Genomic DNA, 15582 nt, shown 5'->3' on the forward strand with positions numbered 1-15582 from the left:
TAGTTCTACCCCAGGTGACTTAGAACTGCACCATAGTCACACATCTGCAACCAAATTAGTCTGAAACGAAATCTGTACCCGCATATCTCTGTCTTTCAACTCATTATGAATTGCAACTTGTAAAAATAAAACAGGCCGACGCAAAGGACATGGAGTGAAGTGGAGAAGGTTGATTTGCTGTGGGGACAAAAGTCCAGTAGACAAGGAATAGTAAAATATAATTATTTTATTACATTAATATATAAAAATAGGGATTTTAATTTATGTGAGAGCTGTTGACTGAAATATTTACTGCTAAATGGCCACAATGGCTGGCTTAACAAACCCTGTTGGATCAAGAGTCCAAATGCAAAGAGAAAACTGGAAGCAATCTTTACATATTGTATTTGCCTTGCCACATTCCTAACCACCTTCCTTCCTGCTGCAAACTAATCAGCTTCAAAAAATTACTTATTGAGCTCAGGCCACACCAAATGTAGGATTGAGCTGTGGGGTCAGTGGGAGGGCTTCTGTTGCCTGATTGAACATCATAGAAACACTCGCACGGGCACAAAATACAAAATACGTCTATGCACACGTTGTGCTTTTTCAATTTTCATTCAAAATAAATCAATTACAGTCCAAGCATCAACTGCTAAAAAGTGTCCTATCACAAAAACATCACAAAAGTTATGTTATCTGGATCTCCCCCCCCCCCCCCCATGACACATCTCTTTCCCTTGCATTTACAATCTAATGTACAGTCTAATGCAGCAGCATCTGTGCACAACATTTAGAGTGGAAAGTAATATGATGGAAATGGAATTGAAAAAAAAGTATTCAGAAGGAGTGCGAACTCTGTGATCCTATTGAGTTTTATAATCTCACCAGTATATGGTGAGGCGTAACTTTGGTTTTATCACCGTTTCATTTTGGGTCCAGAAATGCCTACACTGTTGGATCAAACTGTATGCTTTCACCGTAGAGTTGCCATGGCATGGCAGCTTTCATTCCAGACAGCATTGATCGGATCTTTTAAAGATGAATGGATTAATTATGGGCAGTGAGGGGAGACGAAATACAGTCTGGCATGGGGGCAAATGGAATTGAAGGCTTGGGATTGAGAAACCCATTAAGGCAAATTGAGGGCATTAATGACTGTAACACTGCCAGGGGGCCCCTGTGGCCCACCCTATTCCCTGGCACTGTGGTTTTGTAATGGTTTCTTCAGCTGCTCGTTTCAAGTATTGGTTGAGCAGTAGCTCTGTGGCAGCGCGGCTGAGCAGATGTTTTTCTACACCTCTAAGACTTTATGAGTTCTGAAAAAGGCTGAAACCACGGGAGCCACCTGCAACACATTGTCCTGACGTGATGGCCCACAGACACTGGGGATACTGTATTACAGAAGTTGTGTAAAGGTAAAAGTTAGAATTGACCATGGACACGGATTGTTAATAATATGACCCTGGACATGGATGGTTAATATAATTTAATAATTAACTTTACCAATAATATACTATTTGAAAAATACAAAGATATGGTGTGACTGTATAATTAGATTCTGATAGAGCGAAAGGATATATGCATTAAGCTCACGCCTTGCAGCAACATACTGACATTTGAGACATCATCAACTAGAGAAATGAAATGTGGGATTTGTATTTAAATAAATAGCATAAACTCTCAGCAGGTTATAGTTTCCTTATAGGCTTCAAAACCCCACAAAAATGTTACGACGTAAACGTGTACATTTAGCAAAGCTTCATTACCCGCAGAAGATTTCTGAAGAACTATCCAATGGTATTTATACTTTATTGTGACAAGACTCTCCAACCAACCCGACTTTCAGACTGATTTCCAGAATTCCACAGTGCAAAAATCGATCTACTTGTGTCGCAGTCTCATATCCGACACCATGTGCATAGAAAGCTTATGTCTCACTCTTCTGGGGTGCTGTTGCTCAACTTGTTTGTGAGATTTAACAGCTCTTGACATAACTGAGAGGGAAAAGTGGGGCTCAGCTCATCTGGATAGTATTACTGTTCCAGTTAATGCCCGGTTGGAATAACCTCATTGCAGAAACTGACTTGTTGGTGTAAACTAATGGGCATGCCAAGTACCAAAGTCTGTTAGGGTGAGCTGAGGTTGTATTTATGTGCCGGTACCTATATGACATGGTTTTGGTGACACTTGGATTATTGTCCATGCATGTTGCAGAACTGACCGTGTCGGTTAGCTGACGAAGAGGATCTCACTACTCAGAGAACAATGGTTACAATGTAAGTTACATTTCCTCACGTAAATTTGTTTCATCCCATCTCAATGTCTTGGCTGCTTAAATATGATCTAGCTGGACACATTACTCCCCTCATACAGCCCCCCAGCTGAATGAAGCAAGTCATAAAAGCCCAATATTTCAACGATATTGATTCCTCTGGTAAAATTGGTTTGAGCCATGAATGTGCATCAGCACGGTACTGAAACATTTTGCAGCCACGGGGGAAGGGAAGGAAGGTGACCTTGAATGTTTTAGCAATTTTTCTCATTCTGTCTTTGAGCAGAATTTTAATGTGTTCTGATATCATGCATACTGCAAGTTAAGTGATCAATGCCGCTGTGTTCACATGTTCTTAACCTAAATGATCTTCTGTTTTTGTATTTCTTTAAAAACAAGCAAACATGTGTTTCTATCTTTGATCGAAGAGATATCATGAAATAGTTCTTGTCTGACCTACAGTTCCGATCACTTATAAGATGGTTTTGCTTCCTTTAATTTTCCTTTTTGCATTTTTTTTATTTAAATGTTCGTTTTTTTTTGTTTTTTTTTAGCTTCACACTAATGGGAAATAACATTTGCATTTGTTTGTGAGCCCTGATCGGGCTTTCAGTTATTGCATTTCTCTTACGCCACATTCACAATTTAGTGCGTAGAGACAGCTGCATAATAGGCTTTCATAACGGAATAACCCCATCAAATCCATTTACCCTCCAGAGACACCATAACCATCTACAACAGTACTATCGGTAGTTTTGTCTTATCCTATGTGTTATACAGTATTTTGTTTAGCTCCATCCGTCAAGACATTCATTGAAAGATCACTGCTATGGCTGGCTTTATTGTTTGCAGACAGCCATGATCTTTCTCAGGGCTACAGCACGGCTTTCTCAAAGTGAACATGACATACTGTTAATTTGTATTTCACTGTGAGGGAGAAATAATTAGAATCTGAGCTCTAGACTGTGACTACCAGCTGCTCCAGATTGAGGCACATGCATAAGTGCACAAATGTAGTCGTTAGTTGATTCAAAAAGATTCAATGCGTCAGATTTTAGGACAAACTGGAGGATGCAAAGCATGCAGAACATTTGGCAAATCGTTGTGTCTCATGGTTAGCCATGCTATCTTGAGGTAGCTAGAGAGTTTTATTTAAGTGTGCGGCGCCGCTTCAAGTTGATGAACATTTTCATTTTGACAAGTGTTGCCATGCATGACATGAGGTAACACTTCCAATTTGAGTGTAGTAAGTGGAGAAGTGAAATGACAATTGGGATAAAGCTCCACTGGGTCATAGCTACACCCTTTATATTATAGGGGGTATTTTCTCTTTCCCATGCTTTACTCTTGGCTCCATCTGCACCCCATTGCCTTTTAACCACTGCTGCAGAATATAAACTTACACTCATCGTTTAAGAACACTTGCTGCACATTGCGTAAAAATCAAGATTAGGAGCATCAAGGTAAACGCCCTGATCTTTAACATCACAGGTATTTGCTGAGCAAGTTGCATGCATGTGCATGGAGGCATGCACGTGTGCAGGCTTTATCACAAAGCGTTACCTGATTGGTCCAATCTTTTATATATTTTTTTCAAGTCAGTTTTTTGTTTATTTTATCTGCGGCTGCCAAAGGATTTCATTAGCATTTGATTTGGTTTGCGTGGCAGCAGCAGAGATACAGCGTTTTCCAACATTCAGCTTCCTACAAGACAAGTGATTTGAAAAAAGAAGAAACCATAGCCTTTTGGAGGTGCAATTAGGTCAGTAGTTCTATGTGTTGTTGAACTTTAAAACAAAGAGGTGAGAGTCAAACTTAAGACTATTGGGAGGAAGCAGGAAAATGTATCCTGTGATTTTCAGCAAAACATTCTGTAGCTCCAGACAAAAAGTTCCAGCTGATGGATATAAATTGGCTGGGGGGACTCGCAGCTGAGTTGAAGTCTCTGAAGGCCGCCCCGGCTCCTAAATAGCTCAATTTAGTTTTTGTGGAAGCAAAGAACCAGAGCGGGTCACTGGCCCAACACTCGCCACAGTGAAAATCAATAGGTAGTTTCAGAACAAGGGGCCTTATTGAAACAGGCCCTTTTTCTGTGATTGTTTGGATGACAGTGTCTCCCAGATATAATTAAACTCAGCTCAAACTGCTCACCACGTTTAAATTGGTGCAATCCCTTTTGACCACTGATCCAATCTTATCTTTTCTTCAATTCTTTGTTTGTTCCTGAGCTCGTGGGACTTCAATTACAATACACTGCAATTATAGGATCCCAGAGACTGTATAGACATTTCCAGTTTGGCCAAAACACGATAAGCACAAAATACATTTTAGAATCTCTTCGCCAACAATTGTTGTCAACAGAAGGCTTCCGAAAGGAAGGATAGCATGAACAGCCTGACTCTCAATGATGCACAAAACGTTTACCTTGATGCTCCTAATCTTGTAAGCTGAGCACGTTTGAGTTTTTAGAGATTGCAAATATCGATGTTATGTCACCGTCTTTATCTTTCTTTCTGCTGTAACATTAACGCCCTCACACTTTTAGCGCATTGATGACCTTTTCTGTTTTATGTGTCAGGCTGTAAAGTCTCAAGGCCAGCCGTGCTTGCACACAGCAGCATTGTAAAATCTAAATAACATTGTTGAGCCAAGGCCACATGCCCACACATTTACTCTGTTTGCCTCTTAGAACGCTGCAGCACCAACCACAGCAAACACCCAGAACATGGCGAGTGAGTCTTCGAGCAGCTAATTTCTTATTCACTCCCGTGTGATTGTACTGTAATTTAGCTTTTCTGGGTTTGCCCACATTACAAACCGACAGCATAAATCACTCCTGTGAGGTATAAGTTTACATGTCTGGGGGTGTATTGTGAAACTGTTACATATTCCTGCTTCAAACACAAAATAAACATAATTTGAAAATGAATAGGAATGCATTGTAGCTTCTATAAGCCTCTAAACGTCTGTAAAATGCTTTGCTGACCAGAGCAGGCAAGCCTTACAGGGAGTTTATTTGTTACAGAAACACATGGAGCTGGTGCCAGAACCTGGATAGATTATGGTTTATGTAAAGAAACTAAAAAAGAGTTATGCAGAAGAACCTTATTTGTCCAGATGTGACCTTCTTGGGGTTTTATGGTAAAGCCATATGTATGTTCCACTCTTTCTGCAGTTGTCATTTCACTCTATCAGCCACACAACAGGAGCTTTTCATCAATTTCAGTCGAGTCCCACCAACCCATTTTTACAAATGAGAATGATGATGATAATAATGTATTTACCATATAGGATCACAATATGAACAGACTATTATCCTGAACTTGTTGGACACTTTGAAAAGAGGCATGCAACAGGGGTTGCAGTAGGTTACCTTTGCTGAAAACCTTCTACCGTACCGACACAAGATTTTCACATCAGGCAACAGGCAATATATAGAAAATGAGGAAAATGTGGATTCAGTCTCTAAAGTAAGAACAAATCTTTCAGGCAGAATTTGCAATGTGCCTATAATAAAAGATACTGAGAAAACTACTGTGCAGAAGAACTGAAGAAAAGCTATTCTTGGAGGATGAGTATTATACAGTTTGGATTAAAACTAAACCAGATTTGACAACAAAGGCAATGGAAAAACAGCATTTTAGCACTGCATTAAAACATATTGTGGAATGTGTAACAATCCTCTCAGATGGTTGGCAACTACTTTGGTGTTTTTGCAGCTTCAGTAAGTGTACAGTGCAGGGTGTCTGTGATAAAGCCACCTTTGATGGATGTTCACTAAGTCGCACTAAGACTTCCATTTTTTGGCCTAATTACATCACCTTTACTGTGCATTGCAAATGCATGAGAGGAAAATGCAGGATTGTCTTTTCCACGTGCCTTTCTATTATGTAAATGAGGAGTTGACTAAAACGCTTTGTTTAATTTTCCAATTAGGCATTGTGCTTGCCTAATAAAACAGCCAAAGTTGTGCAATGCAAGTTAGCATATGTTGTGTTATTATGTTTACAGCTGTTAATAACATTTAAAAAGACAATAATGCACCTTAAATATGGGAAAATATGATCATCACCATGTAACCATAAAGCATTTTTTAGTACCAACGTTGCAGCGTGTCTGTATTGATGATATTATGGATTGAACAGACTTTGTGTATTCATAGCTTTCAGGTCTGTTTGGCTTAATGTCTCAGTGCTGCCAGCAATATTTGTGGCGCGGTGCAAAATCTGACTTCTTCAGTGCTCAGACTAGGACTGGAATGGCTCTGCTGGGACGGACGGAAAGTGCTTCTTCAGCGCTCATTAATGGGGGAAATTGAGCAGGTCTCCGGGCCTACCTTTATAATAAGGGCCCACTTTTCTTTGGCCCCCACTCCCACCATCATCTTTCAGTCTATTGTTCTCCTACCGTTCAGGTCAGAGCTGCCGAGCAGTAATTGTATCACTGTGACCCTCTTTTGGTTTTTATTTTGTCACAGGGACCTGCTCTTTATTGCTTGCAGGCCGTCCCTCAGGTTGTAAAGGCTAAGGTGCCCCTCCTCCCATACCTAGGGACATGGACAGGGCTGCTGTCTGCCTGTCTGCCAGCGATCAATATGCCACTGTCGTTAACTGGATTTGTTGTCGTGGTGCTTGCTTATGAGGCAGCAATTAGAGTGTGAAGTGGCAAGGCCAGGGTACGGTGCTGTAGCCACGCAAGACTTGGCCCTGGGGGGGTGGAAATGTCAGAGGCACAAGCCCAGTTTCATTAGTGCCCGAAGAGACTGTGGCAATCCATACTGTCCGTGTAATTCATTTGTTTGAGGGGGGGGGGGGGCTTGAATTATTTGTGGGACAAAGTTAGGTCACAGGCTGGGAGTGACTGTGGAAACTTACTTCCTGTGAAATCCACTTACACCTGTGGAATCCACTTACGTGCCCATGTTGTTTTCTTTCCACATCAGTGGTTTGAGTGGAGCTTAGCCCGAATGGCGCAGTGTAGCTGCAGTTCCCGGCCCTGTAACAGTTGTCATTGAACCAGTTCACACGTCAGTGTAGAGAAGAACCTTTTGTTGAGCAGCTTGTGGCCAGTCCGTCCTCGAGTCTCGGCGCCTGCTGCTTGTAGCCGTTTGTCATGTTTCTGTTAGTGTGTGCAAGATCACGCCTTAAATAATTACAGACCAGCATGATCATGTGGAGCATCATCCGTGTCAGGCCCATCATTCAGCTCAGATTGGTGACACCGAGGCATTTATGGTGGCCTGGGTGCCTGCACCCCCCCCCCCCCCCCCCCCCCCCCCCATCCCCATCCCAGTGACTGAATTTCTGTTTCGCCCCAAAGGGATAATGGTGTCCCTGATTGAGCAGGGGCAAAGAATTTGAGATTGACTCTGACCTAGGGGTCTAAATCACTTTCCATTTGGGGGACAATTAAGTTTGAACCTCTGATGTTCACTCCCTTCGATTGATTGTGCTGATAGCACTCGGCGTACTGCGGCGGGGGCTGTCTGAGTGGAACACCCTCCATTTGAGTCAGTGTGCTTTGTTCAATGCAGCGTTCACAGAGAGTCCAGAGAAATCAATAAACTAGATACCAGAAATTTGATAAACGTTATGTGGGCAAATAAATAACACTGCAAGCCCACTGTATATCATTTACTCTCACTGTGTTGACATATTCTTCATTCGCAGCCACAACCCATCAGATCATCATGCAGCACATTTTGCTTTCTGGCAACAGATATTCAAATTGTCCGAGGCCATATCAAATCTAAATATTGAGATCAATGCCTTCCTCCTGACTTGTGCTGAAAAGTAAATGATGATTGAAGGGACGTGGTGGTGGTGATGATGATGATGCTGTTTCTGCAGTCGGTTCATGTTATAGTTTATGAAGGGGCCAGGTTGAAGTTTGAACTCTGGGCTCTGATCGGACAGGAGAGGTTGAGTGTAATGGGGTCTACGACCTCAGACCAAGCTCCAGGGTAAACTAAGAACAGAGGAATTCAATGCTTGATGTTTCCATGGCTGGCTGAGCTGCGGCTCTGCTGAACATTGTTTTCCATTACTAGAAGGCAGGCACTTGGACATTATAATACCATCCATGCAAAACAATAAGCATGACCATTAGTAGAATGATAGTACCTTGATGTGATTCATGATGTGATTCACTCTGATTATTTGCTAAGTTATAAAAAGAGAATGCATTACTTCCATCATTCCATTAGCGTTCCCCCGATTTAAGTTCTATTTTGAGGGATGTATTCTTGACAAGTGTTGCAATTTTTACATTTATTGATTTAAATGTTTTCTGGAGCAGGCAGGCACATTTACAGCTCTTTTGCTGACCTGCCTGTGTATTCATGAAGACTTGGGTTTAATTTGATTAATTAAAAATATTTTTTGTCATCCAGTGCATCGTCCACATTCACCTCTGTTGCCCTTCCTGTCTTATTGTGGTTTTTTTTTTGTAAAGTCTTGCATCCTGATTAAGGAGTTTCCTGCTAAATGTTGGAAATACTTGGTGATTCTTTGAAATGATATTATTAATGAGGCGGATGGAAATTACTATGAATAAATGTTGGATCGACTTTGGTGTTTGTAAGGCCAACTGTGGCGTTTTCAGCATTCCCTCTCAGGGTAATTAATAAGAAATCAGTCTTAGCTGATTTTTGTTTTGTCTGGTTGGTTGTGCGGGACTAACGGATTTGAAGACCAGAGGAATTCGGGCCCGGTCGCCTGAATTCCTAGCTGCGGTATTCAGGCGACCGGGCCTGCTTTGTGCCGACGCTAATGATGTCTGCAGCTGTGGGTGTGAGGAGGAGGACTGGATAGAGGAAGGACAATCTCATAACTGATAAGGACTTTGGAGAGATACTTGAGAGCCTCTTCTCCTCCCTTCCTCTCATTGCCTCCCTTCTGACTCAGTCTCTGTCACAGCTCAAGTATTCGCTTCTTCCTGTTTTCGTTACTCCCCATAGGTCAGCGGAACAAGCTGTTTACGCCGTCTTGTCATGACAATGACTAGCACCCAGTAGAGATGATTTTCTACAGAGACAAGTTAAGCAACTGTGCTCCGCAAAAAAAAAGTAGGCCAGCTAATTAGCTACAGCTCTTTGGACCATGGGAGCGGGTTGTTTTGACCTCGACAGGGAACTTCCTCAAAGAAGGTCTGGGATATCTAGTGAGAGTGGTCGGAAGAGAGTTTGACATGGAGAAAAGTAAGACAAATCATCGTCTAACGCTTTCCTGTAAAGTTGATGTGGATTGCAGATGCCTGTGTTCATTTATTGTCATCATCACAGCTCCATGTCGTTGCACAGTTTTTTGTTTTCATAACTACATTGATGAATCATTGCACCCTGGGTATTCTATCGCATTCACCATGTGATGATGTGGCTTTGTTCAGATTTGCCTCGTGTCATATTAAGTAATGCAACCTAATTTCATGATTTTAGAAATTATGCATTGGTATTTGGAATCACTACAATCTTGAACTGGATTCAATTTTGCATTGTGGATACATGAAGGCGGTGTGTGTGTGTGTGTGTGTGTGTGTGTGTTGTGGCTCTGACTGCATTGTAAGAATGATTGTGTCAGTTGCCGTTGTGTTATTGCGGAGGATAGTGTGCGGAGCAGAGCACAGCTTAATATCTATGTTTGACACCAAGGCCCATTAATAAGGGCCTGATCTGAGCCCGGTGACAGGACTGCTGACAGAGGAGGATCATGGGAAAGAATCATGCCCTGCTGAGGGAGCCCGGGCTGCAGGTAGGCTCATTCTGCCTTCCCCAGGTGTTATTACGGATGCAGGGGAGGGCGCGCAGTGGGGAGTGTCGCTGCTGACATCTACATTAATCACTTCTCCACAAATCACACCCCACCCCCCCCTCTCCACACACATTGCTCTTCCACCATCTCCCACTCCTAATCATCCCCACACAGAGACCTGGATCCAGTAAGGGGATACTCGGCCAAGAAGGATATCTAGCTAAGAGCTCCCCAAATACCACTCTGATCTGACCATGAGTGATTTTGCTTCCTGAACCTCTGACCTGCCTCACAATTAAAAACACTTTCCTCTTCCTCCCCACAGACACATACAGTACATTTAGACTCATGCATATTTGCTGAGACCACACATTTGCTCCAGGTCTCCATATGATTCATAGCTGCGTTTGAATTGGACCTCAGTTGCACACAATTAAAATGCAAAAACAATGTCTCTACTGGAGTGTGTGCTGCTGTTGCAAACAATCCTGAGTGTCTCATAGATATCACACTCCACTTGGGGAGTGCTTATTGATGCTCATCTCTGCATTTATCTGCAATACAACAACAAGACTGCAGCATTTTATGTTTGTGTTGCTTCACTATAAACTGGGACAGTAAATAATTTGTTTTTTTACTTTTTCAGTCACAACAAAAATTGCAGAAGTATATAATTAAAACCACACAGCACACATATCCTCTTATAAAAAGAGGTTTCACAACAATCCTCTAACTGTTTAACCTTGATTATTTTTGTGAGCCAGGGCCGGTTTGTAGGATCAGAACCCGGGGGGGGGGGGGGGGGGGGGGTCAACCCACAAAAGTAGAACATGTTTGTGCGTGCAGAATTTTTTTTGTTGCCATGGTTGCATGAGGTAAGTTAAAAATGCACATGGCAGAGAATTGTGACTCAGTCACGGTTTCCCCATTAATATTATACTTAACACTGTTCCAGCCACACAAAGCTCAAAAATAACGCGCCACGCTTAAGACATTATCAGAAGATCACTGAAACCATTAACAATCCCATGATCTTTGGCATTCCTGACTCCACCAATCAGAGAGGCCGTTCCCTTACAAAATGAGTTTAAGTAGAAGCTAATCACAATCCACTATTTCTATTGGCTCATGTTTGTTTTCTATACCAGACTTGCCCTGTTTTTAACGCATCCGGTATGTAGTGCATTTCTGGTTGTATTTTGAGTAGAAACATAATATTCGTGCTGTTGTAATGATAAAAATGATTCCGAACTCAAACCCAAATATAATAATATAGAAAACCACCTCTGTTGTGAGTTATTTTTTGTGTCTCTCGTTCAGACCAAGACTGTTTCTTTTTTTCTTTTTGTAAAAATCAGTCAGTGTGTTCAACTTGACAAATTAAATTCATGGACGAGCTGAGATGACAATCAATGTTCCTGATGAGAAACTCCACACCGGATCCAACGATAAGATATACTAATGGGAATTCAATTTCACTGGTTTTTAGTTTTGACTCAAATAGATCTCTTTAAAGCTCGACGGGTGAGGTCACCTGAGGTCGTGGCACTCCCCTCGTCTGCGAGCGTTCCCTCCGGGTTCTCTGGCTTCCTTTCACCTCGAAGAACATGGGAGAATTGTGAATGTGGACATCTATTTGTCTTTCTATGTGCTCACAGGACCAAGTAGACACTCTGCACTCATTTACAGAAAATGAATCAACATTTGACATCAGCTACTGAAATCAAATAAAAAACAGGACTCATCATTGTATAAAGGAAACGGGATGTAGACAATCTCTTATGTATGTAGTTGTTCGAAGGCAGCACTCCCGCTTTACTTCCAGTGACATCAAAAGTAATGTATGTTTACACATAATGCTTTATTTAATAAGTTCCACCGCAACTCCGCAAACCCTGTTTTTCAGTGATATTATGACTGGATGTCACCCAAATAACAGCTCTGTGTTGTTTTTCCATTCGTGGAATGAATCATAAGGTCATGATATTATGTGTCCAGTTATCTTTTATCCCCACTCTCTCACGTTGCGTGACATGCCTTGCCCGGAATAAATACAGCCTGCAGTTTAATTAAAATGAATCCCTTTTCAGCTGATCTTTAGAAATGGGCAGAATATTGCTGCCTCCGCTACAGATGCAGTGATTGAAAGTGAAGATAAAAGGCCGGGTTTGGAGGGAGAGTTATACTCTATTTACTTTTCCATCAATGAGGCCGTTCATTCCATTGTTTATGTTTGAAGTATGTGAGCCTACTTAGTAAATAACCCTCTCCTATTCCCCTTTTTCTCATTTATTCACCATGAACCTTCAGCAACACTGATGACACAATAAATTTCAGTTTGGCTCTGTGTGTGTGTGTGTGTGTCTGTGTACATCTGGTAGAAACTAGGACACTACAGAGGCAAGGCTGCATTTGCATGCAGCATGCAAACATTGAAATATGAAGACAGATCACTGTGTCTGGTAAGCTGACAGTGCCGCCTGCAAGGAGAACAAGCTAACAGACTTAAAACATGTTGCAGAACCCGGCGAGGCCGTTATAGGACTTGCTTGAACGTGCAGCTTGACAAACAAATGGAAGGGAAACCCCCCCACAAGCATCCAAAGATGTTATTAAAGGTAATAGAAGTGGTTCTTCTTCTCCGCAGTTGTCGGGGTATGGCTTTCACAGACGCCTTCGGGGCAAATATTGTGCGTTTTGAGGACTTTGATCCATCACTGACTTTGATACAGGTCATAAAGTGGGATGTCCAAGCCTGTTGGGTTGTGTTGCTTTTAGCGTCGATACTGTGCTGTTTAGGTAGAAACAAAATGGGGTCATCTTTCTAGCTTGATAACGTATGTATTTGTGCGTTGTGTGGCCTTTTCCTTTTTTTTTTTTACTTTGTTTCGCTGTTGCCTACAGCTGCATCGAGCAATTTGAAATGTGGGAGTTATTCTGATAAAAGGATAAACAGAGACATTGACACTTGCTGCTGTACTCTATTGGGAAATGGAAAAAGAGCAGGGTGGGGGGGGGTCATCAAATACATATTTTAAATAAACCTGTTTAATTATTTAAAAAAGCAACAACTTGAAGCTCTTGTGAAAATAGCACAGTGAATGCATGTGGTGGTGTTTTCCCCAGTGCTGGTGCTTTGTAAGATGTCTCTACTGGGGTGTGTCTCTGCCGGGGTGTCATCCTGGATGAAAGCCGTCTCCTGGTTTATAGCGCAGTGGCCAAAATCCCAGCAACAGGAGGCGTTTAAAGGAAGCCAGTAGGGGGAGCTCACAGCTCATTGCTTGCTCGATCCTAAAGTAGTGGGACAACACGAAGAAGGTCAGCAGAGCAGACCACACACAACCCCCCCCCCCCCCCCATCTCCTGACTCCTGTGATCTAAATTCATGAATGAAAACTGGATTAGACTGACTGTATTGTCTTCTGTCGTTATCTAACCTGGGAAAGACACCAAATATTTATATGCAGAGAAATTCTCTTTCCCCATCCTGGTGCAAACTGTTGGTCAATCAATCATTGATTTCTGATAGAGATCATATCAACAATTTCACTTCAGTATATCTATACTTTAACACCCATGTACTACACAGCGTCTTCTTTCTCACCTTTACACTCAGAGACGAGCAAGTATTTTTTTTAAACCTTATTCTGAAATGCCTTGTTGCATTTTTTTTTTGCTTTTCTCGAGTTATTTAATCATAAGAAATATACTTCTGTTCCAGAATCTGAAAATGTATAAATACCAAACCTGTGGGCTGTTTTTCTTCTTTATCATATATATATATTTACACTGTGACTTTCTTCTCCACTCCCGTACGTGGTGCGCACATTGTGTGGTAAACAACAATACACATGTTAAACATTTAGCAACAGAGAGTACGCACGTTTATCCTCACCTCCACGTGTGCGCGCATCTTGTCGAGGACGCCCGTTTTACCTGTCTTCCGTACAGACTCATGCACACTGAGGTTCTGCGCCCTTCTGACTTCTGTCTTTCCACCCCGTGATCTGCGTTTCGTGCGGCGCGTCCGGCTTCGGCGCGGCGGGCTGCAGGCTGTGCGCGCTGGGCTGCAGGCTGTGTGTGTGTGTGTTGCGCGCATCAGCCGTGCGCTCCTAGCGGCAGCGCCGGTGAAACCAACCAGCGGGTGGAGAGAAGGAGGATGCGAACCTGACTCGGAGTGTGACTGTACATTGGCTGCGCCTTTATCCCAGCACACAGGTCTTTGGGGAGCTGCTTTCCGATGTAAGAACAAATATATAAACACAGCAACAAAGTTTTTTTTTTGTGTGAATACACGAGTTAAAGGCTGGCTTCCAGCATCAGTCTCAGCCGAGACATGTGTTGAAGTGAGACAGCGCTGAAGATTTGAGAAGTGTCAGATCCGCGTCCTGAGGAGCCGAGGACCTGCGGAGAAGGAGACGGGCACAGCCTCGGCTCGTTTCCCAAAGTGGGCTTTTCTTTTCTCTCCCCCCCCGTGGGCTTCAGTTTGTGTGGCAGCTCATCTCGGACAAAAGGCAGAAACTGCGGATGAACTGACGGGATCACACTCGCAGATCCGGAGTTTGGATGAGCTTTAGTGGCCATGAACGCTCCGAGTTGCTCCGGATGACTTCTGAAATGGATCCTCTCAGTTTTTGGACATTGAAACTGGCTTTTCGTCAGTAACTATTACCTCTCCAGAACGCGCAGAAACACGGAGTAGAATTGAGCGTCATTTTGGACATTTTCTTCAGTTTATTCCAGGATTTGCGCGCCCGCCGTGGATGTTTAATATGCTAGAATGGGTCCACTAGCGTTCATTCTTGCTGGCGGATTACTGTATTTTCAAGTTGATGGTGAGCTTCTTAACATTGTATCAAGTACATCTTCATATATTTAACGTTATGGTATGTTCAACCACATTTGGGCTGTTAGTTAATTAGTTCTGCGCATCTTTGCTCACAGACAATTATTATTTTATTATAATTTGATTACTGAACTTCTGAACTTAACTGTATAGTTATTTGAAGGGAATATTATTAATATCAAGGAGGATGTGTAAATGTGTTATTTTACACTGCCTTTCTATTTAATCCTGAATTATTGGACAACATAAAAAAAACATGTATCCTGGTAGATTCAATAGATAGTAACTTTTACCGTGCAGCTCATGGTCGCCTTTAAGGAGGTTGGAATTTGGGCATAATTTAGTGGATTATTTTATTTCAGTGCAACAGTTATAACATTAACATTATTGAATGAATTATAAAAAGTTTTAAAATAGGCTTTAAATGTTTAAATTCCTCATCACATGTGTAAAACAAATATTTCTCATTATGGAGGAGTCCGGCGGCTTGCGTTATATATTTTATGTTCCTTATTGATTTATTTTTCTACTTAATTTTGTATCAATAGCGAGTAAATCCAATGAAATATTTGTGTGTGTTCAGACACTAGAAGTGGAAACTAGGTGGTGTAACCCAGCAGAAAGGATTTGGGACCTGTTGGCAGTTAGTGCTGGTTTGCAGGTGTCGGATGTGAACGCCCTGCCTCTTTCTGCTTTGGATGGCACTCCTGCAGGCTTACAGTGCTGCCATTGTG

This window comes from Brachionichthys hirsutus, unplaced genomic scaffold (assembly GCF_040956055.1).
Source record: "Brachionichthys hirsutus isolate HB-005 unplaced genomic scaffold, CSIRO-AGI_Bhir_v1 contig_1488, whole genome shotgun sequence".
NCBI lineage: Eukaryota > Metazoa > Chordata > Actinopteri > Lophiiformes > Brachionichthyidae > Brachionichthys > Brachionichthys hirsutus.